The sequence below is a fragment of the Chiloscyllium plagiosum genome, chromosome 2 (genome assembly GCF_004010195.1).
Source record: "Chiloscyllium plagiosum isolate BGI_BamShark_2017 chromosome 2, ASM401019v2, whole genome shotgun sequence".
Lineage (NCBI taxonomy): Eukaryota > Metazoa > Chordata > Chondrichthyes > Orectolobiformes > Hemiscylliidae > Chiloscyllium > Chiloscyllium plagiosum.
This window is the reverse complement of record NC_057711.1, coordinates 114,581,779-114,597,065: the sequence shown is the minus strand read 5'-3', so window position 1 is coordinate 114,597,065 and position 15,287 is coordinate 114,581,779. Positions and strand designations below refer to the sequence as shown.

General features: G+C 42.1%; 1 protein-coding gene and 1 long non-coding RNA gene across 2 annotated transcripts in view; one reads left to right on the top strand and one right to left on the bottom strand.

Annotated features, from left to right (window-relative positions):
• Positions 1 to 15,287, bottom strand: part of LOC122563055 (coronin-2B-like) — a 162,224-nt gene that overhangs the window by 66,100 nt on the left and 80,837 nt on the right. The gene's annotated exons all lie outside the window — the stretch shown is intronic.
• LOC122563063 overlaps positions 14,710 to 15,287 on the top strand; it is a 14,764-nt gene continuing 14,186 nt past the window's right edge. Inside the window, exon 1 of the long non-coding RNA XR_006315477.1 lies at positions 14,710 to 14,751. This is a non-coding gene — a long non-coding RNA (uncharacterized LOC122563063). The remainder of the gene's footprint in view (positions 14,752 to 15,287) is intronic.

Below are 15,287 nucleotides of genomic sequence, written 5' to 3'. Positions count from 1 at the left end.
TGCTTTTTTTCACCCTCGTTTAGCCTTGCACCATCACTGCTTTTTTTAAAAGAAAGTTACATCGTGTTAACCTTCCTTTTATCACAGACCTACCCTACTGTCCTCCCAAAACCACTCCATTTGCCCATCTCAGAACCTGTGTAAAAGCTATTAATATTTTGTAAACAACATCACCTCTGTCAAAAATGATGGACACATTTGATTGTCTCCTGAAGATCTCTCCAAGATCTGCCAGGATTATTCAACACCTTGAATCAGGTTAACTCATGTCTAACCAATGGGATGTTAGTCTTTACTACAAAGGCACTAGATTATAAGAGGATGCAGTTAGAGATTCTTACTGTGACCATACCTGGAGAGCAGTGTGTAGCTTTGGTTTCTCAATAAATAGCTGAAAATGTGTTGCTGGAAAAGCGCAGCAGGTCAGGCAGCATCCAAGGAGCAGGAGAATCGACATTTCGGGCATGAGCCCTTCTTCAGGAATCATGCTCATGCCCGAAACGTCGATTCTCCTGCTCCTTGGATGCTGCCTGACCTGCTGCACTTTTCCAGCAACACATTTTCAGCTCTGATCTCCAGCATCTGCAGCCCTCACTTTCTCCTTTCTCAATAAATATTATACTTACCTTCAGGACAAGTGCAAAGATTCACGAGATTGTCTCCTGGGATGAGAACATTGTCTATGAATAGAAACCGAGTAGATTGGACTGATGTGAATCTTTGGTGCTACAGGGATTCAAGGAATATTGGGAGTGAGCAGGAAATTTGAGCTAAAGCCCAGGATCAACCATGAACATAGTGAATGGCACAGTAGGCTCCAGAAAAAAAAAACTTTAAAATTATTAAAAATTCTAATTATTGTGTTGTTGAGATATACCCTTGAGAATTTTAAGAATGAGAAGTTCTTGCTAAAATATAAAAGCAGAGACTCCCCAGGGGGAGGGGTGAGGTCCCACCTAATGAGGACAGCAGGCCAACCAGAGACTGGCAGCTCCTTTGCTTAGCAGCGCCACTGGAAAGGTGGTGGTTGCTGCTGGAACAACAGGAATGAGGATGTTTCAATTGAGCACAGAGTCTCTTTAACTTGGGGGAGTGGGGCAGAGAATAGAGGAGGTAGTGGAGCTTGTGTACACCAACATACTGCCTTATTCGAACCCCTTCCTGTCTTCAAATATCTCACAAGAGAGATGGAGATTTCTGGTCATTGTCTCAGAAATAGGGGCCAACCATTCAGGACAGGAAGTAAGGAGAGATTTCTTCAGACGGATGGGGAGTTTTACAAATTCTCCATCGCAGAGGGATATGGATTGATTCATAGTCGCTGAATCATAAAATGGTTACAGTATAGAATGAGACCATCAAGTCAGTCCATCGTGATAATGCTGGCTCTCTGCAAGAGTAATTAATCTTTTATATTCAAGTCAGAAATTTATTAATATTTAGGCACCTCCAGGGGTAGTGACGGAAGATATCATTGAGGTAATAATTAGTCATGATCTTACTGAATGCTGCAGCAGACTCAAGACAATAAAGTTGAGAATAAGTTCAGATCCTTTGTCTTAGGTTATACAATACAAAACAGCACAGGAAAAGGCCCTTCGACCCACCAAGCCCACATTAATTCCTAATCATTATTTAGGTCCACTACTTATTGCCCATACATAGTTTCTATCCCTTTATTTGTCTCCCATTCACGTGTCTATTAAAGTATGCCTTAAACGTTGCCAATGTGGCTGCTCCACCACCTCCTCTAGCAGTACTTTCCAGGCATCCACTGTGAAACATTTTCCCTGCACTTTTCCCCTAAACTTTCCCCTTTGCACTTTGAATCGGTGTCCTCTTGACCTTTCCATGCTGGAAGAAAGCCTCTGACTATCTACCCTATCCATGCCTCTCATAACTTTGGAGACCTCTATCAGGTCACCTCTCAGTCTCCATCTTTCCAGTGAAAACAACCCGAGTTTATCCAATATCTCCTCATAATTAAAACTCTCCAGACCAGGCAACATCCTGCTAAACCTTCCCTGCACCCTCTCCGAAGCATCCACATCTTTCAGAGGGTGTGGCAACCAGAACTGCATCCAATATTCCAAATGTTTTATACAGCTGTAACATAATTTGCCAGCTTTTATATTCGATGTCCTGGCTGATGAAGGCAAGCGTGTTGTATGCCTTCTTGGCCACCCTAGCCACCTGTGTTGCCATGTTCAGGAGTCTGTGGACTGGTACACCCAGATCCCTCTCTATGCCAATGCTCCCAAGGGTTCTGCCATTTATTTTATAATTTGTACCTGATTTTGATCTCCCAAAATGCATCACCTCCCATTTGTCCCGATTAAACTCCAGCTGCTACTTCTCTGCCCAAATCTGCAATCTATCTATATATTCCACTGCAGCCTTTGACAATCCTCCTCACTATTTGCAACACTGCCAACTTCATTGCGTTGACTTACTCAACAGTAGTCACACATCTTTCCCTAACCTCAACATTCCTCACTACCCTCTCTTTGGTGAATATCGATGTAAAGTATTCATTAAGGATCCCAACCATTTCCTCTGACTTCAGACGTAACATCCCTCCCTTTATCCTTGTGTGAGGCTACCCTTTCCCTAGCTACCCTCTTGCTCCTAATATATGTACAAAATGCCTGGGAAATCTCCATAACCCTGCTAAGCCAAGGACACTTCATAGCCCTTTTTACCCCTCCTAACACGCCAGGAGCTCCTTCCTAATCTCTTTATATTCTTCAATGACTTCATCTGTTTTTAATACTGATTAGGAATGCTTTTTTTTGGCTAAGCTGAATTTCCCCTGTCATCCAAGGTTCCAGAGGACTTTCAAAGGTTCTTAAAAAGACTCCAATGTGTCGGATGTGGATTTGCCTTCAAACAGCCAGTCCCAATCCACATTTTTCAATTCTTGCCTAATTCGGTTGGTGTATGCCTTCCCTCAATTCCCTTCATCCGGGGTCCACTCTTGTCCTTATCCATAAACATCTGAAAACTTACAGTATTATGGTCACTATTTCCAAAATGCTTCCCCACTGAAACATTGGTCACCTGGCTGAGTTCATTTCCCAGTTCCAGGTCCAGTATGGCCCTCCCCTTTGTTGCATTGTCGTTATACCCTTTCTAAAAACTCTCATGGACACACCTAACAAACTGTTCCCCATCCAAACCCCAGCACTATGGGAGTTCCAGTCAATTTGGGGGGGGGGGGGGGGGGGGAGTTAAACTCACCCAGCACACAAAAACCCTGTTATTTTTACATCTTTCCAGAATCTGACTACATATCTCTTTATCTATCTCCCACTGGCAGCTGGAAGGTCTGTAGTCCAACAATCTTGGATCCGACTGTAGTTTGGGTCACCATAGTCAAAATACAGCAGTTGCTCCTATCGATGAGTAACATGGATCACCTTCTAACTTTGGAAATGCCTTCTTATTTATCACATCTCACTATATTGTCTCATAGCAGCGATTATTTTGAACATCTTTAATAGGATTATAACAAAGTATCTCAAAATCCTGGTGAGACATTAATGTGATTTTAAGTATTCCCACCTGAATCACTGATTGGTATATGGCATCTCACAATAAACTTCAAATGCTACAGAATTCTGATGCTAAATGTAGAGCTAATCAAACTGCTCAGTAAATCCACTCATTAAATTATGCATTTGCATAAATTTGTACTAATCAATCTCTGCAATAATAAGCAGAAATAATTTAACAACTAGATCATGCATATAAAACATACAATTTTTAAATTTGTGCAATGATTGAAATTGAGTCTATTTGGTAAAAAAAACTGCTCATGCACACGAACCCTTGAGGAATCCTAAATGCACCCGTTATATGCCATGTACAAAAACACAATTAGCCATGATGTCAGGGAGCACTTCCCCAGATTTATGGAAATCTGAACACCCTTCCCCTCTCTCAAAATATTTTTGAGGCTGTGGTTGGGGTGGGGGGGAAGTGGAGAAGTCAACCGAAATGTTACAACGATGATTGAGGGATTGGGTATTAAAGGTTACAAAACAATATGGAATGCAGAGTCATCAGATCAATCATGATCTTATTGAATGGCACAGCAGACTCCATGGGACTGAGTAGCCTTTTGCTGCTCCTAATTTTCATGTTCCTGTAAAAGGGTGGGTAAAGAACATTAAAACAGAGATCAGCCATCATTTAGCTCAATGGAGGGATAAACAAGGCAATCTGATTCGCCTGTTCTGAAGGGTCACTGAACCCTAAAGTTTTGATTCTACTTTCTCTCGAGAGATACTGCCAGACCAAAAACAGCAATTTCTGTTTTTGTCTCAGATTTCCAGCATCTGAATTTTTTTTAAAAATCTAATCGGCCTTTTCCTGTTCCCATTCTATGTTCTAATCTATGACTATTCCAATGCTCCCCTGGGTGGTCTCTAACCTTCCATTGTGCTTAAATGTGAGCTTATCAAAAACTCTGCTGTCCATTTCCTGCTCACACCAAGTCCATTCAGCCTTCACCTCTGTGCTTGCTGCCCTAGGTTAGCAATCAGTCCAGCAACGACTTACTACTGAAATTCCCCATCCATCTTCACGATGCTCCTTAAAACCAATTTCAAGCAAGCTTCACAGCAGAAATGAGTTCAAGGGTACAGGAAAAAGTCTAGCAGGATACTCATTGAGATACCCTGCTCCGGCATGGTTCAGTCCCAATTGATCAGCAAGCACCAATCAATCCACTTTATGTAAAGGAGTCCTTGAACAATAGAAAACAACCTTGCTTTCTATATCAGCTATGGCTCAGTGGGCATAGCACTCTCACCGGAGAGTCAGCATTTTGAGTTAGATATCCACTCCAGGACCTGAGCACAAAAACGAAGACTGGCACTTTGATGTGGTATTGAGGGACAGCTACTTTGTCTGAGGTACAGTTTCATATGAGACACAGTTGAGGCTTGTGCTTTAAGTCAATACTGCTACCTATACAGAGAAAATACTAATTTGGAGCAGTTCCAACTGTGGGTGTCTGCACATACATTGTCCAAGAGGCTGCTTGCTCCTTATCGCTAAGTAAAGCTCTTGCAATGTTCTGAAAATAAAGGAATGTTACATCAGTCATCATGGGTTATCAAATATAGCTCTCTGGTGTAATGTCTATGATCTCCCTCTTTTCATATGCTCATTTTAGATTGGTGCCTTATCTCTCAGTGACGGGCAAAATCATGTGACCAGTTACATCATAATGTCCATGAAACTCACTATATCTCACTGCTTGCCCTTTCAGATGAATGTAAAAGATCATATGGCAGTCTTTCAAAGAAGCATAGGGGATGTTAACCCAATTCTGATCCCCAAGTCATATCATGCAAATGGATTATCCCATTGCCCTTTGTAGGAGCTAGCTGCATGTAATTCGGCTGTGTTGCTACATTCGTACAACCTAGATGGCCTCCTTCTTCAAGGACTGCAATTTCCCCCCCGACGTGGTCGACGATGCCCTCCACCACATCTCTTCCACTTCCCGCTCCTCCGCCCTTGAGCCCTGCCCCTCCAACCGCCACCAGGACAGAACCCCACTGGTCCTCACTAACACCCCACCAATCTCCATATACAGCGTATCATCCGCCGTCATTTCCGCCACCTCCAAACGGACCCCACCACCAAGGATATATTTCCCTCCCCTCCCCTATCAGCATTCCGTAAAGACCACTCCATCCGTGACTCCCTCGTCAGATCCACACCCCCCACCAACCCAACCTCCACCCGCGGCACCTTCCCCTGCAACCGCAGGAGGTGCAAGACTTGCGCCCACACCTCCCCCCTCACCTCCCTCCAAGGCCCCAAAGGAAACTTCCATATCCGCCACAAATTCACCTGCACCTCCACACACATCATCTATTGCACCGTCTGCACCCGATGTGGCCTCCTCTATATTGGGGAGACAGGACGGCTACTTGCGGAGCGTTTCAGAGAACACCTCTGGGACACCCGGACCAACCAACCCAACCACCCTGAAGCTCAACATCACCCTCACCTTGACCTCTTTCCACCTATCGCATTTCCGACGCCCCTCCCCCAAGTCCCTCCTCCCTACCTTTTATCTTAGCCTGCTGGACACACTTTCCTCATTCCTGAAGAAGGGCTTCTGCCCGAAACGTCGATTCTCCTGTTCCTTGGATGCTGCCTGACCTGCTGCGCTTTTTCAGCAACACATTTTCAGCTCTTGCTACATTACAATACTGACAATACTTCAAATATTTTATTCACTAGAAATAACCTTTGAGATATCCTGTGATGATGCAAGTGTTCTTATTCATGTTATAAAGATATCCAGAAATGCATCATAAATTCTCTTCCACATCAACTATCCAATAATAAGTCCAAAGCGAATCACTGTCTAACTGATTAACTGCATAAACTCAAATTGTTGTAAATTTTGTTCTCCAGTAATCTCTTCATAAATTACAGTTTAATCATAAAATAGTGTGTTCCTCTAATAGCTAACTTCTAACAGTGGCCAAAGTATAATGTCCTCATTAATATTATCAGCAGCCATCAGGGTTTTTTTTAGATTACTTACAGTGTGGAAAGAGGCACTTCGGCCCAACAAGTCCACGCCGACCCGCCGAAGCGCAACCCACCCATACCCCTATATTTACCTCTTTAACCTAACACTACGGGCAATTTAGCATGGCCAATTCACCTGCCCCGCACATCTTTTGACTGTGGGAGGAAACCGGAGCACCCGGAGGAAACCCACGCAGACACGGGGAGAATGTGCAAACTCCATACAGTCAGTCGCCTGAGTCGGGAATTGAACCCGGGTCTCTGGCGCTGTGAGGCAGCAGTGCTAACCGTGTGCCACCGTGCCACCCACTATCAACTACTGTGTCATTATCAACTACTGTATATACATCTCACACAACGGAATCATTGAATTCCTACAGTGTGGAAGCAGGCCATTCGGCCCATTGGGTCCACACCGGCAGTCCAAACAACATCCCACCCAGACTCCCCCTACCCCCGTAACCCTGCATTTTCCATGGCTGCACATCCCTAGACAGGAGGGGAAATGCAGTATGGCCAATCCACCTAACCTGCACATCTTTGGATTGTGGGAGGCAACTGGAGCACCCAGAGGAAACCCACACAAACACAGAAAATGTGCAAACTCCACAGACAGTCGTCTGATGCTGGAATTGAACCCGGGTCCCGTGAGGCTGCAGTGTTAACCACTGAGCTACATCCTATCAATCAACTGACCCCAAGTAAATGTTTGCAAATCATCACAAATGACTCACTTAATTGCAATCAACACAAGTTAGAATTATACAAGATTGAAACTGGTGCTCAGCGTGTCAGGGAACGTACCGGGTGACCTAATCGCAACAGGTTTTCCCGGGGGCTGTCATTTTTCAGTTGGAACGCAAACAGGTAAACTTTGCCACACTGTCAAACATTCATCAGATACCAACCTCAACCTCAAGACATGTTTACAATGGTCATTAAACCGTAACTTAATAAGAAAAGCTGTACCAAAGATAAACTATTGCAATGCAGAGAATGGCATTCCTTCAAAAACTGTGACTTCAGTGCAAGAGGATCTCTGTGACCATAAGAAATATTCCAACTTTCAGGCTAGGATTCAAAAGGTAAGCTTTCAAAATATTTCATACAGCCACTAGAGATTTAAAAATAAAAGGGAATCTAATATTTGTTAAGATACTGAAACATTACATTTGTGTTGTTCACTGACATTCACTATCCAATAGGCAATCTCTCTCTCTCATATTCAGCATTGAGTCCCTTTCCAACACAACCACGCTCATTATAAAGTCTCTCTTTCCTTCTATCACTCTTCTCAAAGGCACTAGCTCCTCTCACACTGTGCCTTCTTAGACAGTCTCAGTTCTCAGCCCTAAGAATTTATACAAGTATTTGAAGATGACAGAGCAAGTTGAGAATGTTGCCTGGAAGAATTTGATAGAGATGTTCAAAATTATGAAGAACTTTGACTGAGTAAACAAGGAAACACTGTTTCCAGAGACAGAGGGGTCAGTAACTCAAGGACACAGATGTAAGGTGCTTGATGAAACAAGAAATATTGAAAAGGAAACAATGAAGTTGCGTAGGGAATTATAATACTATGATTTGGAATTTGCCAGGAAGGCTGGTGGGAAAACAAATTAATGGTAACTTTCCAAATGATGTATGGACAATTGCTCATAAAAAATTTTTTATCGGGGTTATGGAAAAGATCAGTGACTTGGTGCTGATTGAACAATTTGGTCTGGCGAATAGAGATATAGGAGGGGATTAATGGCCTCTTATTGTTCCATCAATTCACCCAAGTGGCCATGGGCACATATGACCTTTGCAGTGAATTTAGGCAAGCTTTTAAAATTATGGAGGTACATCAGTCCAACCCTCTCATGATGTCCAATGGCACACATTTCTAGCAGAGTTTGCTGGATGACAATCAGAAGTGGGAATCCCAGATATTTATCCTTTACCCTATTCTGGAGAAGTCAGTGTAATCCACTGCCAAGAGAATCTAATTCAACACACGTCAGGGATCAAACTGGAATTTTCTCAACAAGACAGCAACATGTCTTCATTGCGTTATGCACAGTAAATGGATCACTGCCCTCCTCAAATGTTTCTTTCTTTGATCCTTTCAAATACTGTCCAACAAACTCTCTTCCCAATTAGAGTGGTGCTGGAAAAGCACAGCAATTCAGGCAGCATCTGAGGAGCAGTAAAATCGACATTTCGGGCAAAAGCCCTTCATCAGGAATACCTGATGAAGGGCTTTTGCCCGAAATGTCGATTTTACTGCTCCTCAGATGCTGCCTGAATTGCTGTGCTTTTCCAGGACCACTCTAATCTGGACTCTGGTTTCCAGCACCTGCAGTCATTGTTTTTACCAACAAACCCTCTTGCTGAGGTGACACCTCACCTCATGTGCTGTGCACAAATTTAGTCTGCTTACCCAACGATGGCTATCATTGTCTCGAAGGTGATGCTGTGAAGATTCACTGGATTAATTCCTGGGATTGATGAGAGACTGAGTAGATTAGGCACAGTCTCAGAAGAAGGAGATTGTTTAAGATTGAGATGGTGAGAGATTTATTCAGTCAGAGGCAACATAAGTCAGGTGACCAAATGTCACTGAAAGTGGCATGTTAAAAGGCAGAGAATGTGTTAAAGGAAGGTAACAGAGGAGTTTAGGGCCCTGGCAGCTGAAGGCATAGGGATTAATGGTGAAGCACAGGAAATTAGGAAGACCATGAGTGGGAAGTTAGACCACACTTACAGCAGTGTCTGCAGTTTTAGCCTTGTCTCAGGAAAAATAATATTACCATTGAAGGAGAGCAATGAAGATTCACCAGACTTACTCCCAGGATAGTGGGACAGTCCTACAAAGAGAGATTAGGAAATTTGGATTTGTGTTCTTCAGAGTTTTGAAGAATGAGAGGTGCAGTCATTGAAACTTACAAAATATTTAAAAGGAATAAACAGGTTGGATGCAGGTAAGATGACTCCCCCGTTAGGGGAGCCTGGAAACAGGGGCCACCATTTAAAAATAGAGGGGATGCCACTTGGATCAAAGATGAGGAGCTTTTATTTTTACTTAGAGATTTGAATATCTTTGCAATTCTTTATCATAGAGGATGGTGGAAACTCAGTCTTTAAGCATATTTAAGATGATAGATTTCCGATTACCGACAGTTATAGGGATAGGGGGATGGGGGAGCAATGAAGTGTTTGATTAGCTATGATCATATTGAGTAATTGGGAAGGTTCGTTGGACGTAATGAGCTATTCTTCTTCCTACATCACAAGACCGAGACTGACAATTCCAATGCAGTACCAAGAGACGGCTGGGGTGTCAGAGATGGCAGCATTCAGATCAATGTCAAACCAATGCCCTGCCTGCTCTCCAAGGTGGACATAAAAGATTTAACTATTGCAACAACAACAGGCAATTTTTCTCTGGTATTGCAGCAAATATTGATCCCTCAAACAGTGTTACTAAAATGCAGATTATCAGGTCATTATCAGATAGCTGTTAGTGGGAGTACACTGTTTGCAAATTGGATGCAGTGTGCAAATTGGCTACAGTGCTTCCTACACTGTGATCATGACTATATTTCAAGAAGATTTGGTTGGCTGTAAAGTGTTTTTTTTTTTCTCTATTGATGTTATATGCAACAATGAGTTGACATTGTTAGTTTGCAAACTTATTCAACTCAGTGAAAGACACTCTTTGGTCTGTCCGAAAATACTTGGTCTTCCACAGCAAGGAGTTCATCTCGACCAAGTGTTGCAGCCTGGCACATTCCAACATCCAGGAAAACTTGCTGAGGGACATACTAAAGCTTGGGGCAGCTGCCGCCAAGATGTAGTAAGGAAAGACGCATCATCTAAAGTCTTTCTGCCGAAGTTAAATGGGGAACCGTTCAGTTATTGGACCGTCCCAGTGCCTCTATATATTTAGTCTTGTACCAGTAAGAAATGCCTTCAGTTTGTTTGTTTTCCATACAAAAAGACTGTACAGGATCAAACTGCTCTAATGGCTATGTATGTGTGTACAGATTTTTATGAATAAAGAAACTTTCAAAATAAGAAAAATGCCAAGCCATCTCAGGTCCAAAAGATGTTGAATGAAATATGAACAACAGGCTACAGTTAAAAGGTATTTTCTCGGAAGCATATAAAAGGGAAGTTGCCATTGTCCTACCGGACCACAGGGCTGCTCTCTCGGTAGACAGAGATAACTAATGGGGAATTTAACTAGAGGGTCACCACACCTCAGACAAGGGGAGATGCTGAGAAGGTGAGTACTTTATGCTGGAAAACGGGACTACATTAGGTTGGGTTATCTGGTTGGCATGGACAAGTTAGACTGAAGGGTCTGTTTCCGTGCTGTACGTCTCTACATAAGCTCAGCTGATGTGTTAAGCATATATTAACAAAAAAATAAATTAATTCTTTAAGGAAGAAACTGATAGAGGTGCTGCTTTTTCATGCATCATTTTTGGAAGAAAATTACTTTGCAAGTACAACGAATGTTCAGCACAAATGCATAATTTCTTTGGGTAATCAAAGGGTCGAATAGGACATAGTGCCAATGTACGAGCACAGTAAGTGGATGAGCGAGAGAGAGGTCAGAAAGAAACCTGCAGCTTGGCATTTAGGATTTCTCATCTGTCGACAATCATTTTTGGGCAAGTTCAACAATTCAAAGATCTGCTTCAAAGCAGCAAGGTCAAAAAGAAGCTGATCCTCGAATAATATGCCTGCAACCTTCACTCAGCTGCAAATGACCCATGTTCACAGAGGCCAGCTGCCTTTGTTATTAAGATGAAATGATATTCATGTAATCAGATACATAGGTCCATATGCCACAGAAAGAGCTGGCAAGCCACAATTACACACTTGCTCACGCTGCTACTGTTGAAGCTTATTTGCATTAGCAATGGCTTGTAGAATTTTGGCATGAAAATGATTGCAATTTTAGAAATGTAGAAGTGGTGGCCTTCACTCTCCAAAAGACCCTTTAAAAGATTTTGTGTTGCATAATCCTTAGAACCTGGTGGTAGCTAAGATATGACCCATCAAACTGTCCCCATTACCACCAACCCCTTCCCTTCCCCCCCATCCAGAGCACTATGCTCATCTCAAGAAAGAATAAAAGGAAAAAACAAATTAAGAGATGCTACAACAAAATGATGAAATCAATAGGATTACAAAGATGTAAAGTAACAAAGATTGTATTTATACTGGGCCTTTCACAATCTTGATTCACCTCACAGAAGTTGAGATGTTGTAAGAAATGTGCTGAAAATGTGTTGCTGGAAAAGCACAGCAGGTCAGGCAGCATCCAAGGAACAGGAGAAGCGACGTTTCGGGCATAAGCCCTTCTTCAGGAATTCACCACTTTCTGCCAGTTCATTCCATACATGAGCCACTCAGTGTAAAAAAAGTTATCCCTCATATCCTTTTTGAATCTTTCTCCTCTCACCTTAATTCCTGAAGAAGGACTTATGCCCGAAACGTCGATTCTCCTGTTCCTTGGATGCTGCCTGACCTGCTGTGCTTTTCCAGCAACACGTTTTCAGCTCTGATCTCCAGCATCTGCAGTCCTCACTTTCTCCTCTAAGAAATGTGCTGGCCAATTTTGCATTTTCTAGAAGTTTGCTGTGCAATGTGACAATGATCAGATAAAGAAAGGATAAATATTATCCTGGAAACTGGGAAGAACACCCCTGTATCCTCCTTTTCAAAAAAGTGTTCAGGCAATCTTTTCATCTGCCCTAGGAAGCAGGAGAGATTCTATTGAGAAGCACAGCTCTCCCATGTCGCAGTCAATATTCATCCTCAAGCAACAGGTAACAGAGTGTCTAATCATCATCATATTGCTGTTTGTAGAATCTTGGTATGTACATGTCAGCAGCAGAAACTGCACTTCTAAAAGTTATTTCATCAATTCTTAGACATTATCCATTCTTATTTGAGTCCTGCAAGAAATTAAAGCAATGTCAAGCCAGCTTAACAACCAAAAATATCTTGCAGAATCAAGATGATGCTGTTGATTTCTTTGATTTTATGAATTTCAAAGTATAATTTCCCTCATACATTCATTCCAAATTTAACTGCACTCAGTAGGATTACTTTCAGCAGATCTACAGCAACATGAAGCATACACTGTCATAGAGTCATAAAGCATGGAAACAGTCCTTTCAGTCCCACCAGCCCATGGCAACCATGTTCCCAATCTAAACTAGTCCCAGCTATCTGTGCTTGGCCCAAATCCCTTCAAACCTTTCCTATTCATGAACTTATCCAAATGTGTCCTAAACACTAACTATGCATTGCATCCACCACTTTCTCTGCCAGTTCATTCCATACATGAGCCACTCAGTGTAAAAAAAGTTATCCCTCATATCCTTTTTGAATCTTTCTCCTCTCACCTTAAAAATATGCCCCCTAGTTTTGAACACCCCCTACCTAGGGAAAAGAACTTTGCCATTCACCTTATCTATGCTCCTCAGTTGGCTGGTAGGGTTACAGATAATAAAGGTGTATTAAAGTTAACTCTGCACACTCCAAGATTGCTCCTCTCCCTTTTCATTTGCATAAAAGCAACACTGGATCAGGAGGGTGGTCATTCAGCCCTTCAAGTCTGCAGCGTCTTTCAGTTGATCTGCACCTCAACTCCCATAGATCTAACTTAATTCCATATTCCTTAATATCTTTTTATAAAGTCTTAACTACCTCTCTTTGAAAGCTTTCCAATGGACCTTGCTCTGAGGGGAGGTAGGCAACAGGGGTGTGGGAAAAGTTGTAGGAGTCCAAGATGTGAAACTGTCTGGTCAAATAAACAAATTAGCATTTCCAGAGGGTTGGAAAAGTAAAAACAAATGTATTCTCGCACTCCCTTCAAGAGGATATGTTAAAGTCCATCAATTATCGAGAGACATTGTTTCTATTCAGTGTTTTAGTTGTCATGGTAACTATTATTTTATGATTCAACGTAAATGCATCATTTCAATGTTAGGCTAATAAACATATCTTATCTAAATAAAGACTAATCACTCGAGTAACAAGGTAACTGGAATTGCTGCACACTCCAAAGTGCTGGGAAGCTCAGCGGACAAATATAGAGTCGTAAAGATGTACAGCACGGAAACAGACCCTTTGGTCCAACCCGTCCATGCCAACCAGATATCCCAACCCAATCTAGTCCCACCTGCCAGCACCCGGCCCATATCCCTCCAAACCCTACTTCCTCTTAACTAGCCGAACAAAGGTAGAGATGCTTATTTGAGATTACCTGGATGTTTCTGTATTACATATGATAATTCAAAGGTCACCTCATGCACTCAAAACAAACAGAATTAACGAACAGTGCAACTGCTCAACTTGGTTCCATAGCAGATGGAAACCATCATTCAGGAGAAAGTAGAATAAACCAAGCATTAAATCAAAACCTGCGCAACAGGCTAGTATTTAAAACTTGAGTATCTCAAATTACCATTGTCAGATCATTTTCCAAATTCTTTTCATTTATCAGAAAACTGTAATGAGTCTCAGCTCAGATCTTGTGAAGGACTGGTGAGAATAGGTGGCCTCCTCTGTGTTTATTGGGAACTACTTAGAGACACATCGTTCAGAAATGCAGAACATCACTCAGGAGGCAAAAGGCCCTGCTCAAAATCTACCTCTTAACTACCAAGCAAATTTTCCTTTGTTGGGAAAAACAAGAACCTATTGTTTGCCTAATTTGTCTATTTAGTTATTCACATAGATGCATATATCTCCTGAGCATTTGTATAGCTGCTTTTACCACCTCAGAATGTCTAAATGTTGATGTGAAGTACTTTTGAAATGTGTTCACTTCTGCACCCCAGAATGGCTGCAATATGTGCACAACAAGTACCAAAAGGATAGTAATGTGAGAATACCTAATCCATCTGATGCTTTAAATTGTGTGAGTTGAGGGATAAATATTGACCAGGTCCCTGGGAAAAACTTCCATGTTCTTCCTCAATTTAAGTGCCCTGGGATTGTTAACGATTATCCCTGAGAGGACAATCAAGACCTTAATTTGAAACCTCACCTCAATAGTGCAGCACTCCCCTACACTGCTGCATTAGAAGAGAGAGGATTCTGGGTAATCCAAGATGGAGGATGGGAAACATTTCTGGTCGAAACAGCTGCTCCTTTTTTGAGGTATTTTAGGTGCTGGAGGTGAGTTCCTTGAATTGCAGGAGCAGCAATTACTGTTTCATATGCTATTGCATTGTTTTGGAACTTTGGAAAAAAAAAGTCAAAACAGCAGGAGTTTTAAAAGGGAGAAGAACAGACAAAGGAAGCACATGGTGAGGTCATTGCAGGAGAGAGAACTGCACAGTTACTGCCTTTGAAGTTTGAATTCTTGTATCACTGGACATCAGAGTGCATCTGGGAAAATTATCAAACAGTGAAATTCACAAATGATCTCGGAGGAACTGTTTTTGGAGATATGTCTCTTGATTAAACTTAAAATATAAGGCATTACTATTAATTTAACCTGGGGCAGTGTTTGTAGAGGAATAGGACAGTGTTATTTTCTGGTTCTGTAGATTGTGAAGGAGCAAAAATGGCCTTTGCAGTGATATGTACTTCTTGTCAGATGTGGGAGTTTAAAGAGAGTTTAAGGGTTACTGCGGATTATATCTGCCATAAATGCTGTTGAATGCGAATCTTATCAGATCGAATGGATCGGTTGGGGAGACAGATAGAAG